The following is a 14,804-nucleotide window of genomic DNA, read 5'->3' as shown; positions in this document are numbered from 1 at the left end:
GTGTGTCTACTAAAATACATTATTTTTTAATAAAATGGAAATATTTTTATGTATTTAAAAGAGGCAAATATTCCGATTTAAGAACGCCGAGTTTAATTTCACCTGGCAAAACTGGTATTTTATCACTGTCAGTTCATTTCGCAGCTTCGTTGCAACTTAGTCGACTTAGATGCAAACGTGGACAAAGCAACAGCCAGCGCTTTGACTGTGAAAACTCATGATCAGAATGAGTGAGTTTTATGCACAGACTACACGAGATTTTCGCGTAATCTTTGATCATGAAAGCGAACCTAATGAAACAACAATTTGCAGATTGGTAAAGAAATTTGAAAACCTAAGTTCGAAGTCAGACATAAAATCACCACGCTTTATATCCAGCCGGTCTGTTGTAAAACATCGCTGTTGTGCCTGGCAGAATTGCTGAAAAGTCCCCAAAAATCCAAATTTAGAATCCTGGAAAGACTAACAAAGAATGAACTTACAAGAGAAAATTCAGTGTGTCATTAGCCATCCTCAGGTGGCAAGTGTGTGAGAAAGTGATTAAAAGTGTCATCGAAAGAGTACGATGCTGAACAGCAAGTCGTGGAGAACATTATTTTTCATTTTTTAAAATGGAAAGATTATGTGCAACAATATGTAACAACATTTTTCCGTTTTCCAAACATTTTATTGGGCGTATTAAATACGACGCTTTTGCTGAGATATCACTTAAATATTGCACCGATATGTTACCAGAAACTGAAACACCGGCATTCTATAGAATACCAGAATACCTAGGCATTTTATAGAATGCCTAGCGTTTTGAGGCACAATGGGAAATATGAGAATTACTATATACTTTACCTAGCGTTACATATAATACCTAGGCATTCTGTAGAATGACAAATGCTCTTAAGGCAAGGTATGGAAAAAGGTCATGATAAGGCTATTATTTAAAAAATGTCCATTCATCAAAAATATAAATGTTCTTTTGAAAAAATAATGAAAAAATACTTTTAAAAATTCATAAAGAAAAATGAAATCTGTACGAAACAAAATTTATGCCTCTCTTTTTAAAGAAAACAAAAATTTCATGTATAAAACAAGACATTAATATTAACCTATTAGTTGCAACATGATAGGACTGAGTGACATTTTGAATTCACTTCATTACTTTTTTCACACAACGACATTTCGTATTTCGCCCTTTGTTTTGTACACACATTTGACGAATCCTTGGCAACTTCCATTGGACTGAACAAATGCAACTGACCGGAGAAGAATTTCGTGGTTAAGAATATCTTCAGTTCTAAGCAAGTTCTTAGAACATAAAATGAACTGTGTTGTTGTATACAGCTGTTTTAAAATCCTTCCAGAAATTTCAAGTCGGTACAAAATATCCTCTGCCATATTTATTACAACTGCTAATATATTGCACGACACTTTCCCTAGGCATTGCATATAATAAAGAGTTGTATTTCATAGTTTGCCAGCTTGTCATTTAGCATTCTGTTGAATGCCTGGGCAATGTGTGAAATATTTAATCATTTCATACAGTGCCGGCTAGTTTTAGGCATTCTATAAAATGCCTAGGTATTCTAAAGATTGTCGGATTTCATTACCTTGCCGGTATTATGTATGTATGTACCATGACATTAATTTCTGTACGTATGAAATCACTTAATTTAAATTTAGTTTCATAAGAAATTTTCAAAAATAAATATATCTGCAAATAAATATGTATTCGTCCAAGAAAAATTCCTAATAAAAAGTCACTAGACGTGTATCGAATGTAAATCACTAAGCTACTACTTTTTTTAATGTGCTGCGTATTGCCTTCGAAGTAAACTGAAGATAATCTTCGATTTCTTTGGTGATTTTTTATACTGAACGGTTGACAGCTTCAATCATTCGGGTGAGAGTGTTCTTCACGGAAAAAAATCACTCCGGAAACATTGTATCGGGTGAGTGAGCACGAAAATATCGAACTCTGTTTCGATTTGCATGGAATAAGTATCGTTATCGAGAGCCAACAGTAACCAAAGTGAGCACAAACAAGAAAACACTTTTTTCACATCGCTGCTTATCCGAATTGTAGCAGTAAAAAATGATAAAAGTAACTTTTGTTCTCTTTTTTTTAACGATATTTTGATACTTCTCTCTCTCAGAAATCTTGTTTTTTTTTTCTTTTGTTCTTTTCTTTCATTCTTTTTTTAAGAGAATTATTATCAGTGTACTTCGCAACAATTTAAATAATTTTATTTAATCCTCAGTTAGCGGCTTTAATTTTTATCGCGTTACTAATTACAAGGATTGGACTAAACTATCCACTGAGATTTATTTATAATTAGTACAATCAAAAAAGCAATTTAACAGAATTTTTTTCTCACATTCACACTTTTCTTTCTCACATGTAAAAAAAAATCATTGAGCAATAAACTCCTGTTGCAGACAGGTGGTGGCACCAGTAAATGTGCAAAGTATTTTCTCTCCCCTTAGTGCGTGTTGTAATTGGAAAGTACGTCCGACTAGAAATCGAAATGTCCAGAGTTCGAATCTCGTCAAAGGCCCTGCATATTTATTAACTCATTTTCGCCGAAATAAAATTCCTGTTGTTCTCAGCCTATAAATAAATTTGAAAATTTCAGTCATGAAAACCTCTGCGTTCTTTTCTGCCTTTACTGAATAAAGCAATGTAAAACTTTCTTCTAAAATGTTAAAACTAAGTATAGTTTTGTAATTCAACTTTTGATTAAAAGAAGGTTTTTAATCCCGAAGAAATAAAACTACCTGGATCATGTGCTATTGGAATTCATATCCTTCCTATTCTACAAAAATGTGCCAATGTCGGAACAAGGAAACAATGTGCCAATGTCGCACACAAGGAAAGAATGTGCCAATGTCGTGTCGGCTTAACCCTTTGGCTACGATTTTTTTAAAAGAAAAATTAATGGCATTTGGAGGGCAAAACAAGGCATTTGGCGGGAAAGTATTTAGCGCCAACTGGGTAACAAAAGATGAAACATGCACAATTGGTTTGATTCTATGACCAGGATACGTCACAGTGAATTTCTAGGTACTTTTTAACCCAGCACTAATTTTTAAACTTTTAGTGAGATATATAGTTTTTGACCCCTTAGTAGTCAAAGGGTTGAAATTCATAAAAGATTACCCTCATGAAGTTTGACCACCGGAGATATTAGCGTTAGAAAATATTCATTGTGTCCAGGAGGAAATACTGGAGACTAAAAGTTAAAGAGATATCAGCAAGAATGGAGCCATCTCTAAAAGAACTGTTTCATTCGACATGAAACCTTCACATGAGCAAAGTCCTTGTAAGATAGGTTCCCCGACTTTTTTCAGCAATTCAGAAACAGCAGCATGTTTGCTATGAGAAACTGCGGAATGTGAAACCACGGTTCTACGAGGAATACCATTCTCCATCGAAGAGGGAATCGATGGAGTAAAGGAAACCGGATAAAGCAAAAGACAATGACAATTTTTAGTACTCCCAAGGAATTCCTAATAGAAGAAAAACCCAACTATTACTAGGAATATTAAGTGAGCTTTTTGCATAAATTGCGTAATGAAGTTAAAGAGAAAAGGTATGACATTTCGAGTCACAAGAGTTCATCTTCTCCTTGGTAATGTTCCTGTGCCTTCATCTGCCGTTGCTAAAAGAAGCATTAAAAAATGCAGAAGTTTGATCCTCTTACAGCCCAGATTAGCTCCGTATGATTATTACTTGTTCTTCAAATTGAAATCTAACCTTCGTGGAAACAGATTTAATGATGATGAGAATGTGAAAAAAAGCAGTTGTTGAGCATTTTGAAAACAAACTTCCTAATTACGTTTTTGGGAGCATACAGCTTCTCATTAAACAATATTGAAATACCATGTGATTATATTGCAAATTAAGCTCGCCTGCATTTCTTTCAAAAGTATATTAGACCAGTGAATTTTAGATCTTCCTACGTATTTCTAAAATCGTCGTGAAACATTTAGCAATTTGTTCCTCATTAGAGCACGTGAATTAGTAGTATCGAGTTCCTGTACCATTTTCTCTATTTTAACTTTAGGAGGACTTTTTTTATCCTGTGAAGTCTCCAATTTTTATTTTTGTGGTCTAGGCAGTGTTTCATTTAAAACTAAAATAACCGTAACTTTCCGAAGAGATTCCGGCATAAGACAGCTGGGAGGGTGGAAGAATTATTTTAGACACATAGTTATTATTTCAAATAAATAACATAACACATTTAGTTAGGTTTCTTTTAACTCTGTACACAATACAGTAAAAAACCTGAAGACAGCGACCCACGTCCCCAAACGCTGTTGATTATTAGGAGAGTTAAACCGGTACACCTTCAAGCTATTTTCAACAGCACGTTGAAAGAAACATTTCAGTGAATTTTTGCTTTCGGGATATCTGATTGCTTGACTTGAGCGAAAATTATTTCTTTTGGGAAAAACTGACAGAACAGAGCTTCAAGTGAAACATTTTCACCTCCGTTGAAAATGGTCCACGTGCATTAGTCGGGACATTGGTTCTAGCGAAATATGTTTTGGCTAGAAACCTTCCAATATTAGGACAAAGAAAAGAACTTGCTTCTTGAAAAAGTTAGCATTAACGATAGCGTCATTCCTACAAGTGACGGACAAGTGACGGAGGGTGAGGGCACCTGGCGGCTAACAGAGATTAAGCAGATATGCGTCCTACGTCTTCCTCTGACTAGAACATGGAGATAAGAAAGGACTTACTTCCTACCTCCAAACAGCAACTTCCTGGACCTCCATGAGAGTATCCTTCGGGAGTCTAGATGAATACAAATACAATGTAGAACGCGCGCAGGATAACTTGGTTATAACAAGAGCTAGTTTAAAGGTTTGCTTAAGTTCGCCGTTCATTGTAATTCGCATGATCATACTATATTGCAATAAGTGTTCAGACTGCGCACGGAATGTGCTGCAGCTCTGCATTCCAGAAGAGATGCTGTTTTGTTGAATAAATTGGGAGGGAGGTAGCTCAGGGAGTGAAAATCTTATAAAACCTGGCAGATGTCCTGTCCCAGGGCTACAATTGTGATGATAGTTGAACATATCTTGTCTATAGTCACATGTTTTTGTATAATAGAGCGCCTATGTCCGCATTACTGAAGCACTGAAGTAGATGAGTGGCGCTGGTGAGAGGACATTAATAGACATAGTGGTTTGGAGATCCTTCTGCTCTGCGCACGCACGCTGCTGTTTCCGAAATGCACACATCACGCAAAAAATAGTCAAAACGGATTCGGAAGCGTTCAAAATGAATATTTCTTTTGAAACATGATTCTCGGAATTTTTCACGGTTAGAGTACGCGATTGGTACTTCGTAAAAGAAAGTAAACATTCCTCTTCAGAAGTTAAAATTAAATTGAAAACAATTTTGATGTGTGCCTGCGAAAGAAAGAGCATTCATCACGAATTTGCTTCAAGTACACAAATTTTCGATTACATTTTTTTCCAAATGTTTAAGAACGTCTATGGAAGAGAATTGTGAATGTCATACTTGAGTGTTCAGCAGGTGGTAATTTCTTTCTTAGTTCAATCGTTAAGCAATAGCTGCAGGAAACTTTAGACAAAATTTAAGCTTCTGTCCTCAGCCATCCATCCTACTTCCCAGATTCGTTCTTCTGCAGTTATTTTCTATTCTCCAAACTAAAGTTATCATTGAAAGAGTGTCTGTCTTATGATTCTAAAACATTCAAAGGGCTAGAATATGAGTCGGGAAATAACGTAAAAAAGTTTGAACTCTTTGTACGCTTATTAATGATGACAATCGGTATACAGATGTACACTGCGAGGAGGGGGAAAAAAGGAGGCGACAGTTCTATATCTCCCGTTCTACTGGGCCGATTGACAAAATTTAACTTGCATTTTTCATGTCTCGAAAGCACGACTTAGGATATACAGGGTGTTAGTAAAGTCCCGTACCCATTTTGATGTTTAATAACTCATAAAATAATAAAGATAGATTAAAATTAATAACATAAATGGTTAGACTGACTCAAAAAGTTTCATAACCCTTCTTCCACGTGAACTTCCACGTGTGCCCCCTTCGTCGCACGGAGAATATCAAGTCGATATTCAATTTCACGCCAGGTACCGGCAAGCATGTCGGCATCCACAGGTTGTAATTCTGGCTTTTAGGTCATCATTTTTCGACACTCTCCTCCTCTAAACGTTGTCCTTTACAAATCCCCAAAGGAAAAAATCCAGCGGCATTATATCAGGTGATCTGGGTGGCCAAGGAATTGGACCTCCTCGTCCAATCCATCTTCCTGTAAAATGGTCATTCAAAGAACTACGAACGATGGTACCCGAATGAGGGCGTGCACCATCTTGTTGCAAAAAGACATGTGGCTGAAGCTCTTCTAGTTGTGGAAATACGAAGTTTTCCAACATGTCTAAGTATACGACTGATGAGACCGTCTTTTCTGTAAAAAAGAAAGGCCCAATGACTCGGTCGTGCATTAGTCCACACCACACATTAACCTTTGGGGAATCCCTTTGTGCCTCACGGTATTCATGGGAGTTTTCAGATCCCCATATGCGCACATTATGGCGATTAACAATGCCAGAAAGATTCCAAAAACAAAAGAGAGAAAATGCAATTAATAATCAGACGATATTTAGAAAAGTACAGATATTTAGACTGGAAAATGAAATTATCTGAAATTAACCACACGCGCAGACGATATTTACAAAAGTAAAGATATTCAAACCTGAAAAGGAAAATTTATAAGTTATTCCATCAATAAATGCCCTAAGTTTGTTTATATCTTCTTTATTTTATGAGTTATTAAACATCAAAATGGGTCCTGGGCTTTATAAACACCCTGTATATTAGATTTATACATAGTATTTTTCTAACATAAGTATTTTGACACAAAATCGGACTTTTTCTGAAATAACATGCCATTTTTTTCCATATTTCGATTCTATCACTCAAATTGTGCAGAGCTGATAAGTTTCGTAAAAATCGCACGAGTAGTTTTTAAAAAATTAGCTCTCAAAATATAAGCTCCTCAGTGTTAATTGAATTTGATACATATTTATTAATATCTCTGTTTTTCTTAAACTTACTTCATTCCTTCTTCTAGAATTCGAAATTTAGGCTAATCCAAATATAATTCGCACATTTTTTAATGATTTATTTTTAAAATTTGTATTTTTAAATATCTTTTATAAAGTTTTCGAAAAAATGTTTGATATGCTAAATTTTTAACCCTCTCTTAACCCGCGGGAAAGCGCGTGGGGTGTATCATACCCCACTCCTACATAAAAGTGGAATATTCCTAACTTGTGAAACTGAAATTCTGTGCCGCATTCAGTAGCTGAGTTTCTAGTTGTGGTTGACTTTCTGAACCGCTTTTTCTTTGCCTGTGTGTTTCAGAAATAGATTTATCGGTATTTTATTGGAACTGGGGTATGACACATCCCACGCGCCTGTCCGCGTAAGTGTTTTTCTGACTGAATATTTAGTTCAGAAATTTATTTCTAGAGTGTAACAGTAAATATTTATACTTGCATGTGATTTTAAAGTACTTGACATTAAATTCTTAAAAATTTCTAACCGCATTATGGTAAAAAGAATGACTGCCTGTGAATTGGAGATGCAACGCCTGTGAGATTTATTAGAAGTATTTGAAAGCGATGAAGATTGTATTTCGGAAACTGAAGATGAAACTAGGAATATTTTCTACACTGTTTTGGTTTCGAAAAAGATAAAACATTAATTCCTAATGTTCCTAAAAAAGAAAAAACTGTTCTTATGCTTTCAACATTATATAACTCTCATACTATAGATGATACTATTGGAGAAAATAAAACGTAAGGAATTATATGTTTTTATAATATGACTAAAGGAGCAGTGGATATGGGGGATAAAATGTGTCAGCCAATTATTCAATTGCCAGAATAACCAGGAGGTGGCCAAAGGTAATTTTCTTTCCCTGCACTGAACGTTGCTGTAATAAATGCTTGAATTATATTATATTCAACTGCTAATCCACCAACTAGAAACAGAAGTCTGTTTTTGAAGAACTTAGCATTACAATTAATGAAAAAAAAAAAAAGTATTGAACAAAGATCAGAGATTAATACTTTACAAAGAAACTGACGTACTGCAGGGAAAACAAAAGCAGAAGTTTCGACGAAGAATTAAAACGAATACATGAATTTTGAAACAACTAAGTGTGAAAGATGTGATAAATTGCCCGTGCGCCAAGGACAGAAGAACGTGAATGTAATGTTTAAAATGTGAAAACATTCTGTGCCAAGAACACATGAATGTATTTCGTTCAAAGTGTAAAGAAATAAAATAAGCATTGTGTATTAGAGATGCAATCAAACTTAGAGGCATGATGTTTATTTTTTTATTATTTTCTTTTATCTTAATTTTAACTCTAAGATTATTCTGGAAATTACTTTTTTGAAACCCAATTATTATTCACGTATTTATAATATACGAGAACAAGAAAAACAGCTTTAAAACTAAATAAAACTATTTTTATCGTATTTTAAATATTGGGATATGTGATACCCCACGCGCCCACTCTAGTAACTTTTCTTGGTGCGACTTCCGCCGGGTTAAAGTAGATGTATTTCTAGGCACACCTGCAAAAAATTAGATTTTTTTATTCAAAATTTTCTAAGATATACATGAAATTACATACTGGCGCGTTTTGAAATTTGGCATGTTTTTTTTTTAGCTATAATAATGTCAAATGTGGTTTACGCAACTTTGTTAAAATTATTTGAAAGTATGAATGATGACTTTTTTTCCCGCTCGACTGCAATGCAAAAAAGGAAAAGAAAATTAGATTGCTATAAATTAAGATGTTCGCCAAGTAAATTATTCTTGGCGCAAACTGAAGAAAATACACCAAGATAAACTTTTGAATTTCTCCGTAAATTTCGCACCAAATTTTACAAAATGTAATATAATAATTTAAATTAATTTGAGTCGTAGAATCGAAATATGGAAAAAATTGGCATGTCATTTCAGAAAAAGTACGATTTATTTGTCAATTAGGAATTTTGTCAAAATATCTAAGTTATCGGCCCAATAGAACAGGAAATATAGAACTGTCTCCCCCTGTTTTTTTCAGCAATGTACTTTGGATGTCAAACAATTAATACTCTTTTTTATTTGTTGCTTTATAAACTCAGTCTAGTTATGTTACCAGACTATGGATACATCATCTGTAGGTATGATAAGTAGTCTCGTTAACTATAACGATATGTAAAAAATTATTATTTTTTCCTTCTGAGAAAAGACTTGTTTTCTATTTAGTTTCCTTTTGTATTCCATTCATTTATTTCATTTAAGATTTTTTATTCCATTCTTCAGGACAATGACACTAAATTCTCAAATCTTATTCTCATGATTAGTTTGCAATGTAATGATAACGAATGAAAGAAAATAATAGTGTGTAATGTAACGAGAAAATTCTCGATGCCACACGAGCTCAGGAAAATCACGAGAAAAATTCAGGTATCTTACTATACACGTCAGCGTCATTTTTAACGACTCGTGGCCTCTTTTAATTTTGTTGTTTACTGTTAGCAGCTAGGATAAATATTTTTTACGATATCATAGTCGGAATGACTTCTCGCAGCAGTTTGCCGATTCAGTTTTATAGATTAAACGCGTTGGCTTCCTAATAAATTGATGGAACCCCAGTTGCAATTTTTATTCTTAATTGATACATTAAAATGTTTAAAATAAAATAACAGTTTTAAAATAATGTTATACAGAGTAGTAAAACTCTAACATAAATCTCAAATAAATTTGAAATAAATCTGAATATGCGTCTAAAATAAATCTGAAATGGAGTTTGAAAGGGAGTCTGTAAGCGTATATGGGGTGTACTGTGACTTGAATGAAAAGTAAGTACTAAAATGAAATCTCAAACTTAAAAACTGAGCGTTTACGGGGTTAAACTCCAACAGAATTCCACATTGCATTGCGTGAAATTTCTCATGATCAGGTAGTGGAGTATAGTACAATTTTCTTTTGGATTACTAAGCTTTCATAAAAGACATGTCGGACGTATATGATGGTGGAAGATTAGGAAGACAAAAAGTATCACGAAATTAAGGAAGTGTGATGCTGGCACCAGAGCACAGCAACCTTTACAGCTGCACTGAACAGCAGAACAAAGGGTAGAAAAGTTTTAGATATACCGGGAGACAAAAAACCAAGGACCAGCTCTAATTTAGTGCGATATTTGTGTCGAGCTAGAAAAAAAGAAGTTCGTCAAGCAACACACCAGAAAATATGACCAGCTAAACCATCAGTATGTTTTATTTTGAGCGAAACTTTGCAGAAGAAAATATTTGTTTCAGCTGATCTCTTAGTACTCGATGCGATATTATTATTGAAACAAATAATTGATGATAATGTAGCGTTTTATGTTAATTAACCTGTTATTATGTTACTCTGTTATTATTTTAACCTGTCTTCCGTAGTCCACCCCTGAATGCAAACCTTGCCTTGCAGTTATGTACTATCGCCAACTCTGGTTTTAGCTATCTAGCTAGCCGGTGTTTAAACAAAGAATATGTATTATTAAGAAAGAAAACTTCGCAGCAGCAGGAGTGGCTCCCTTCGAACGAAAAGGGAAACAACTGCGCATGCGTAAAATATCTGTCGCCAAAAAGCGCCAAAGCTCGAAGCTGATGTCGAAGTTCGAACAGGTTCAACGATCACGTTTATCAATAATTTAAAGCTGTGTGATTCCATTTTTTCCCTCCTTATTGACGAATATAAAATTAGACATCAAACTGCGATGTAGATAATGCAAGTTCAACAGTCAGTGACAGTGAAACTTCACCTAATTTGTAGAGATATTAGGTATTTTTTGGAAGCAGGCAAGATGAAAAATGAGCAACCGCTTTTGCCGAGAATCGAACCACGGACCTCTGAAATACGGGCCCAGCGTGCAGAACCACTACACCCCGAAGGCACGCTAGGAAAGTGGGAGAAATACCTTATAAATTTTCTTATTCATCTTAACCCGTGTTCCTCAATTTCCTGTACATGTGACAGAGGAGGAAAATCTCGGGCAGGTCCAGTACGTTACAGAAGGGGAAATTCTCGCCAACGGGCTACGTCGCCAAATCCCTTGATGAATTTTCCCTCTTCTTTCTAGAGGCGTAGAAGACAAACTGGTTTACATTACGTCTATGGAGCTTTCCCTTCTTTACATAGACGTTCTTTGGTTTAAATACGAGTCATTAATTACTTTAGCTTAAGTAGACTACTTTGTACGTAGACTCAGACTACATTACATAAATTGAATTAGCCTCATGTTATGTTATTTTAAATAGGTGCAAATACTGAAAATTCACTTGTAGCACAAGTAGTGCTTTTAGTTAATTTAAAGAATTCAATAAAATGGTTATTTTAACCTTTCTAAGACTCCGATCTCAATTCAGGTTGCAGGAATAACTTCCTTATTAATCTAGTAGAGTTTGAAGAACACGGAGTTATGGGGAGGCACTACCCTATATAAAGGTCAAGGATTTATATCTCGTATAACGGCAATTAACAAATGCGAATTAAAATCTGATTATTTTGGGATTGCTGTCAGTTCAGTGGAGAATTCCATTCTTACCCAAAAATTTCAAGATGCTCAAACACTGGTGAAATAAATGATGATCTCTGCCTAGGATTACTGCCTAGGATCTCTGCCAAGAAGTTTTTACGAAAGATACGAGTTTTATATGGAAAAAGCGTTAACTGCAACATATTACTGTGAGTGATTGCGAAAATTGTAATGAAATTGCATAAAAATTTGGATGGGTAATAATTGACTTGCTTAGGGATTGGGAATTAATTTTGAAAGCAATACGTAGGCGTGAAGAAATTGTAATATGTCTCTTAACCAAATTCCGGCAGGAAATTTTTACCTCTCCAATCATAAAATCCCCAGATTTCAAGTTCTTCCCCAATCTGAAAGGAACGCTCGGAAGGCGGGAGAAAAAAACGATTTTCGTTTTTGAAAGAGTAGCTACCCAAGCCATTCAAATGCTGAATAGGTGCAGTACCTTAAAGGGAAGATCTCCCAACCAACTGGGTCACGATTGTTGTGAAGTAAAAAGAATAACACAGAAGGAATGTAAGCAGAAACTATCTGAAATAAAATTAACTCGAGTGACAATTATTAGACAGCATTATTCTTTTAATAAGTACCTTCGTATTTGGATATGTAATTTGTGCTATTCTAATGGCCATTATTTGCTGCAAAAGTAACATGGCGGTGATAGTTGTGTGGTTTTTATTAACATTAAATTTTACTTTGGGAGCAATCTTCTCCTATATATCTTACTTTCAACCCACGCTTTATTGCCAGAACGAGATTTTGGTTTCTTCCATTATGCAAAATAGGGTAGAAAGCTATTATTTAAACTGGTCTTCAGACAGAGCCTGATGACAGCTTGTTGAAAACATGTCTGCCTTCTTGCCATGTTATAGCTTAAGCTTGCTATTTAACGGCCGTGCATAATAATCGCATGTTAGTCTACGTCTGTGGCATTAGCCAAGAGTCAACTACGTATTTAAATATCTTTGTGCAACTTCGGCTTATTTATTCAACTTAGCGTTAGTTTTAATTTTACGTTTTCTATTTTGAGTTGCCGCCAAAAGTATTGGCGAGGTCCTGCACGCACCAGGAGTGCCGGCTGTTCAGTTGTTCTTGAGTTGAATACAAGTGTCTTTCACTTTTCGTAAATCCTTCTTCTGGTACTGAACGAATAGTCGCTTTACAGTTTAAGATAAGATTAATCATTGCATGATTTACGTATAAAATCCAATTTTATTTTGAAATTAAACCATTCCTTGTTGCAAGCAAATCGCATTTAAGAGGCCAAATGTCCCCAAGTAGCTCGCGAGCCTCAGTTAAAGGATTGCAAAGCTGCAGTCTGGCCACGCTTGATATATGTTGTGGTGTTGCGCGGCCCCAACCTACACGCAACAATAATAGCGACTGCTATGAACTGGAAAGTACACAAAACTCTTAAGAAGGGTTTAACTCCCTTTTTATTCTACTTTAGAAGTTACAGATGCGTGCACATGACGCTCACAAACTCCGCCGACCCGGCGGTAAAATAAAAATAAGAAACTAAAAAATGAATAATAACAAGTTACTACCTACGAGGCTCTCTAAACGTAACTAACCTAACCGCGTTCTAAGATACAGCTGATATTTCAGCAAACTTTCTGAATATTAAGTTGAAAGATTCAACTATCTGCCGAGGCAAGCACACAGGCCGAAACGCGCAGTTCTTCAATTTCTACCTAGCCACCTTCACGCTCGTGAAGCAAGAAAGCACACTTACGAACTCGTTTCCCTTCTATTTATCTCAAATTACTTCTGCTTAAAGATTTGAATACTTTGCGCGTTCTACTAAAATTTACATACTCTGGCATTGGCAATTCCAGGGGAAAGTAAGGCTTGACAGGAAAGATAGTTTAATCTTAAAATAAATGTTAGTTAAAATAAATATAAACCCTACATTTGCCACTGCCAGAATTTGGTAAACTTGGAAGCAGGTCCTAGAAACGACCTGTTGAAAAGTTTCCATATTCTGAACTAAGAGCTTCATTTACATAAAACAAACTGTTTTCTCACAAATTAGAAATAAATTTCTGTAGATAATCATTTTACCCTCTCTTCTTACAGCAACCTTTCCTGGACTTCAGCAATCAATCTGTTCTCTTCCTTCCAGCATCTGGAAGGAATAAGTATCAGTATCTTTCTAAATACATTATAATTTACACTTTCTTGACATTGAATAAAGTTTTTGTTCGTTTTATTTTTCTTAATTACTGCTTAATTCACATTCATTCAAGTATTCAAACATGAATTTAACTTTACCCTGGTTCTCCACCATGTGTGGTGTCAAACGGGAATATTCGTGTTTTAGTATTGCAACACTTTCCCTAACAACAAAGAATTCAACGACCAAATAGACACACCTTACTCGACATTCTAAAACTCGATGAGCTATTTTAACATTCTTAAAATTCAAGTGTAGGTGGAGAACCCTACAAAACACATTCATTCTAACTTCCCCCTCATTCATCTTTAGACATGCAGGCTTTCGCTCTAAAGCATGATTTTATCTGCTGTTTAATACTTAAACTTTAATTCATTTCTTTCGAGTATTTACTTTTAGCATCTAAAATTTTATGCTTCTAGACTAAATTCTACTTTTACATAACTTTCAAGTATTTACGTATATTTACAAAATTCTAATACATACGATTTTTACAATTTACCATAAAATGAATAAAAGAAAAATAAATTTTTACTTCACCCATTCTTCGCCAAGCTGGCGGCACTGAAACTAAATTTCTCATTAATACAAGAATACGAAGTTATTTTACTTTCGGCCAAATTTTGGCTTTAACATAACAGAATTAGTCTTTCGACCAACAGGAACTGCTTGTTCTTAGATTTTATACTTAAAGAAATAATACTTTTTGCCTTAGCTAAATAAAGTAAAACAAAACTAAGTCTCAACCGAGACAAATTGACTTCCGTCAAAACATAGAACTTCGTATTTACGCATAACATTTCGGAACAAAAGAAAAATTTATAGAAGATTTTAACTTATCTTTGAGTTTTCGATGATTGGAACTCCGACATCCTCTTCTGGCAGAACTGCTCCCACGTTATGGAATTCATCGAAGTCAGTCATCTCCTTTGTGTTTTTCGAGTTTCGTCCATGTTGATTTTTCTTTTTCGCCCTCTGTATGCAGGCCTCTTGGAGTGGTA

The 14,804-nt window shown here is 35.0% G+C and overlaps 2 long non-coding RNA genes across 19 annotated transcripts in view; one reads left to right on the top strand and one right to left on the bottom strand.

The window, feature by feature from the left end:
• LOC118186613 (uncharacterized) overlaps nt 1-14,804 on the top strand; it is a 746,791-nt gene that overhangs the window by 430,557 nt on the left and 301,430 nt on the right. The gene's annotated exons all lie outside the window — the stretch shown is intronic.
• LOC118197774 (uncharacterized) overlaps nt 1-14,804 on the bottom strand; it is a 465,671-nt gene that overhangs the window by 356,599 nt on the left and 94,268 nt on the right. For 3 of the 16 annotated variants that reach the window (XR_015042522.1, XR_015042516.1, XR_015042508.1), the window contains exon 2: nt 13,692-13,755. The exons of the other annotated variants lie outside the window; for them this stretch is intronic. This is a non-coding gene — a long non-coding RNA (uncharacterized LOC118197774). The remainder of the gene's footprint in view (nt 1-13,691; nt 13,756-14,804) is intronic. 16 annotated transcript variants of the gene reach the window in all.

The sequence above is a fragment of the Stegodyphus dumicola genome, chromosome 8, assembly GCF_044657685.1.
Source record: "Stegodyphus dumicola isolate Sdum_Otavi_A_Nest chromosome 8, ASM4465768v1".
Lineage (NCBI taxonomy): Eukaryota > Metazoa > Arthropoda > Arachnida > Araneae > Eresidae > Stegodyphus > Stegodyphus dumicola.
The sequence above is the reverse complement of the archived record's forward strand: the minus strand, read 5'-3'. Positions and strand labels throughout refer to the sequence as shown.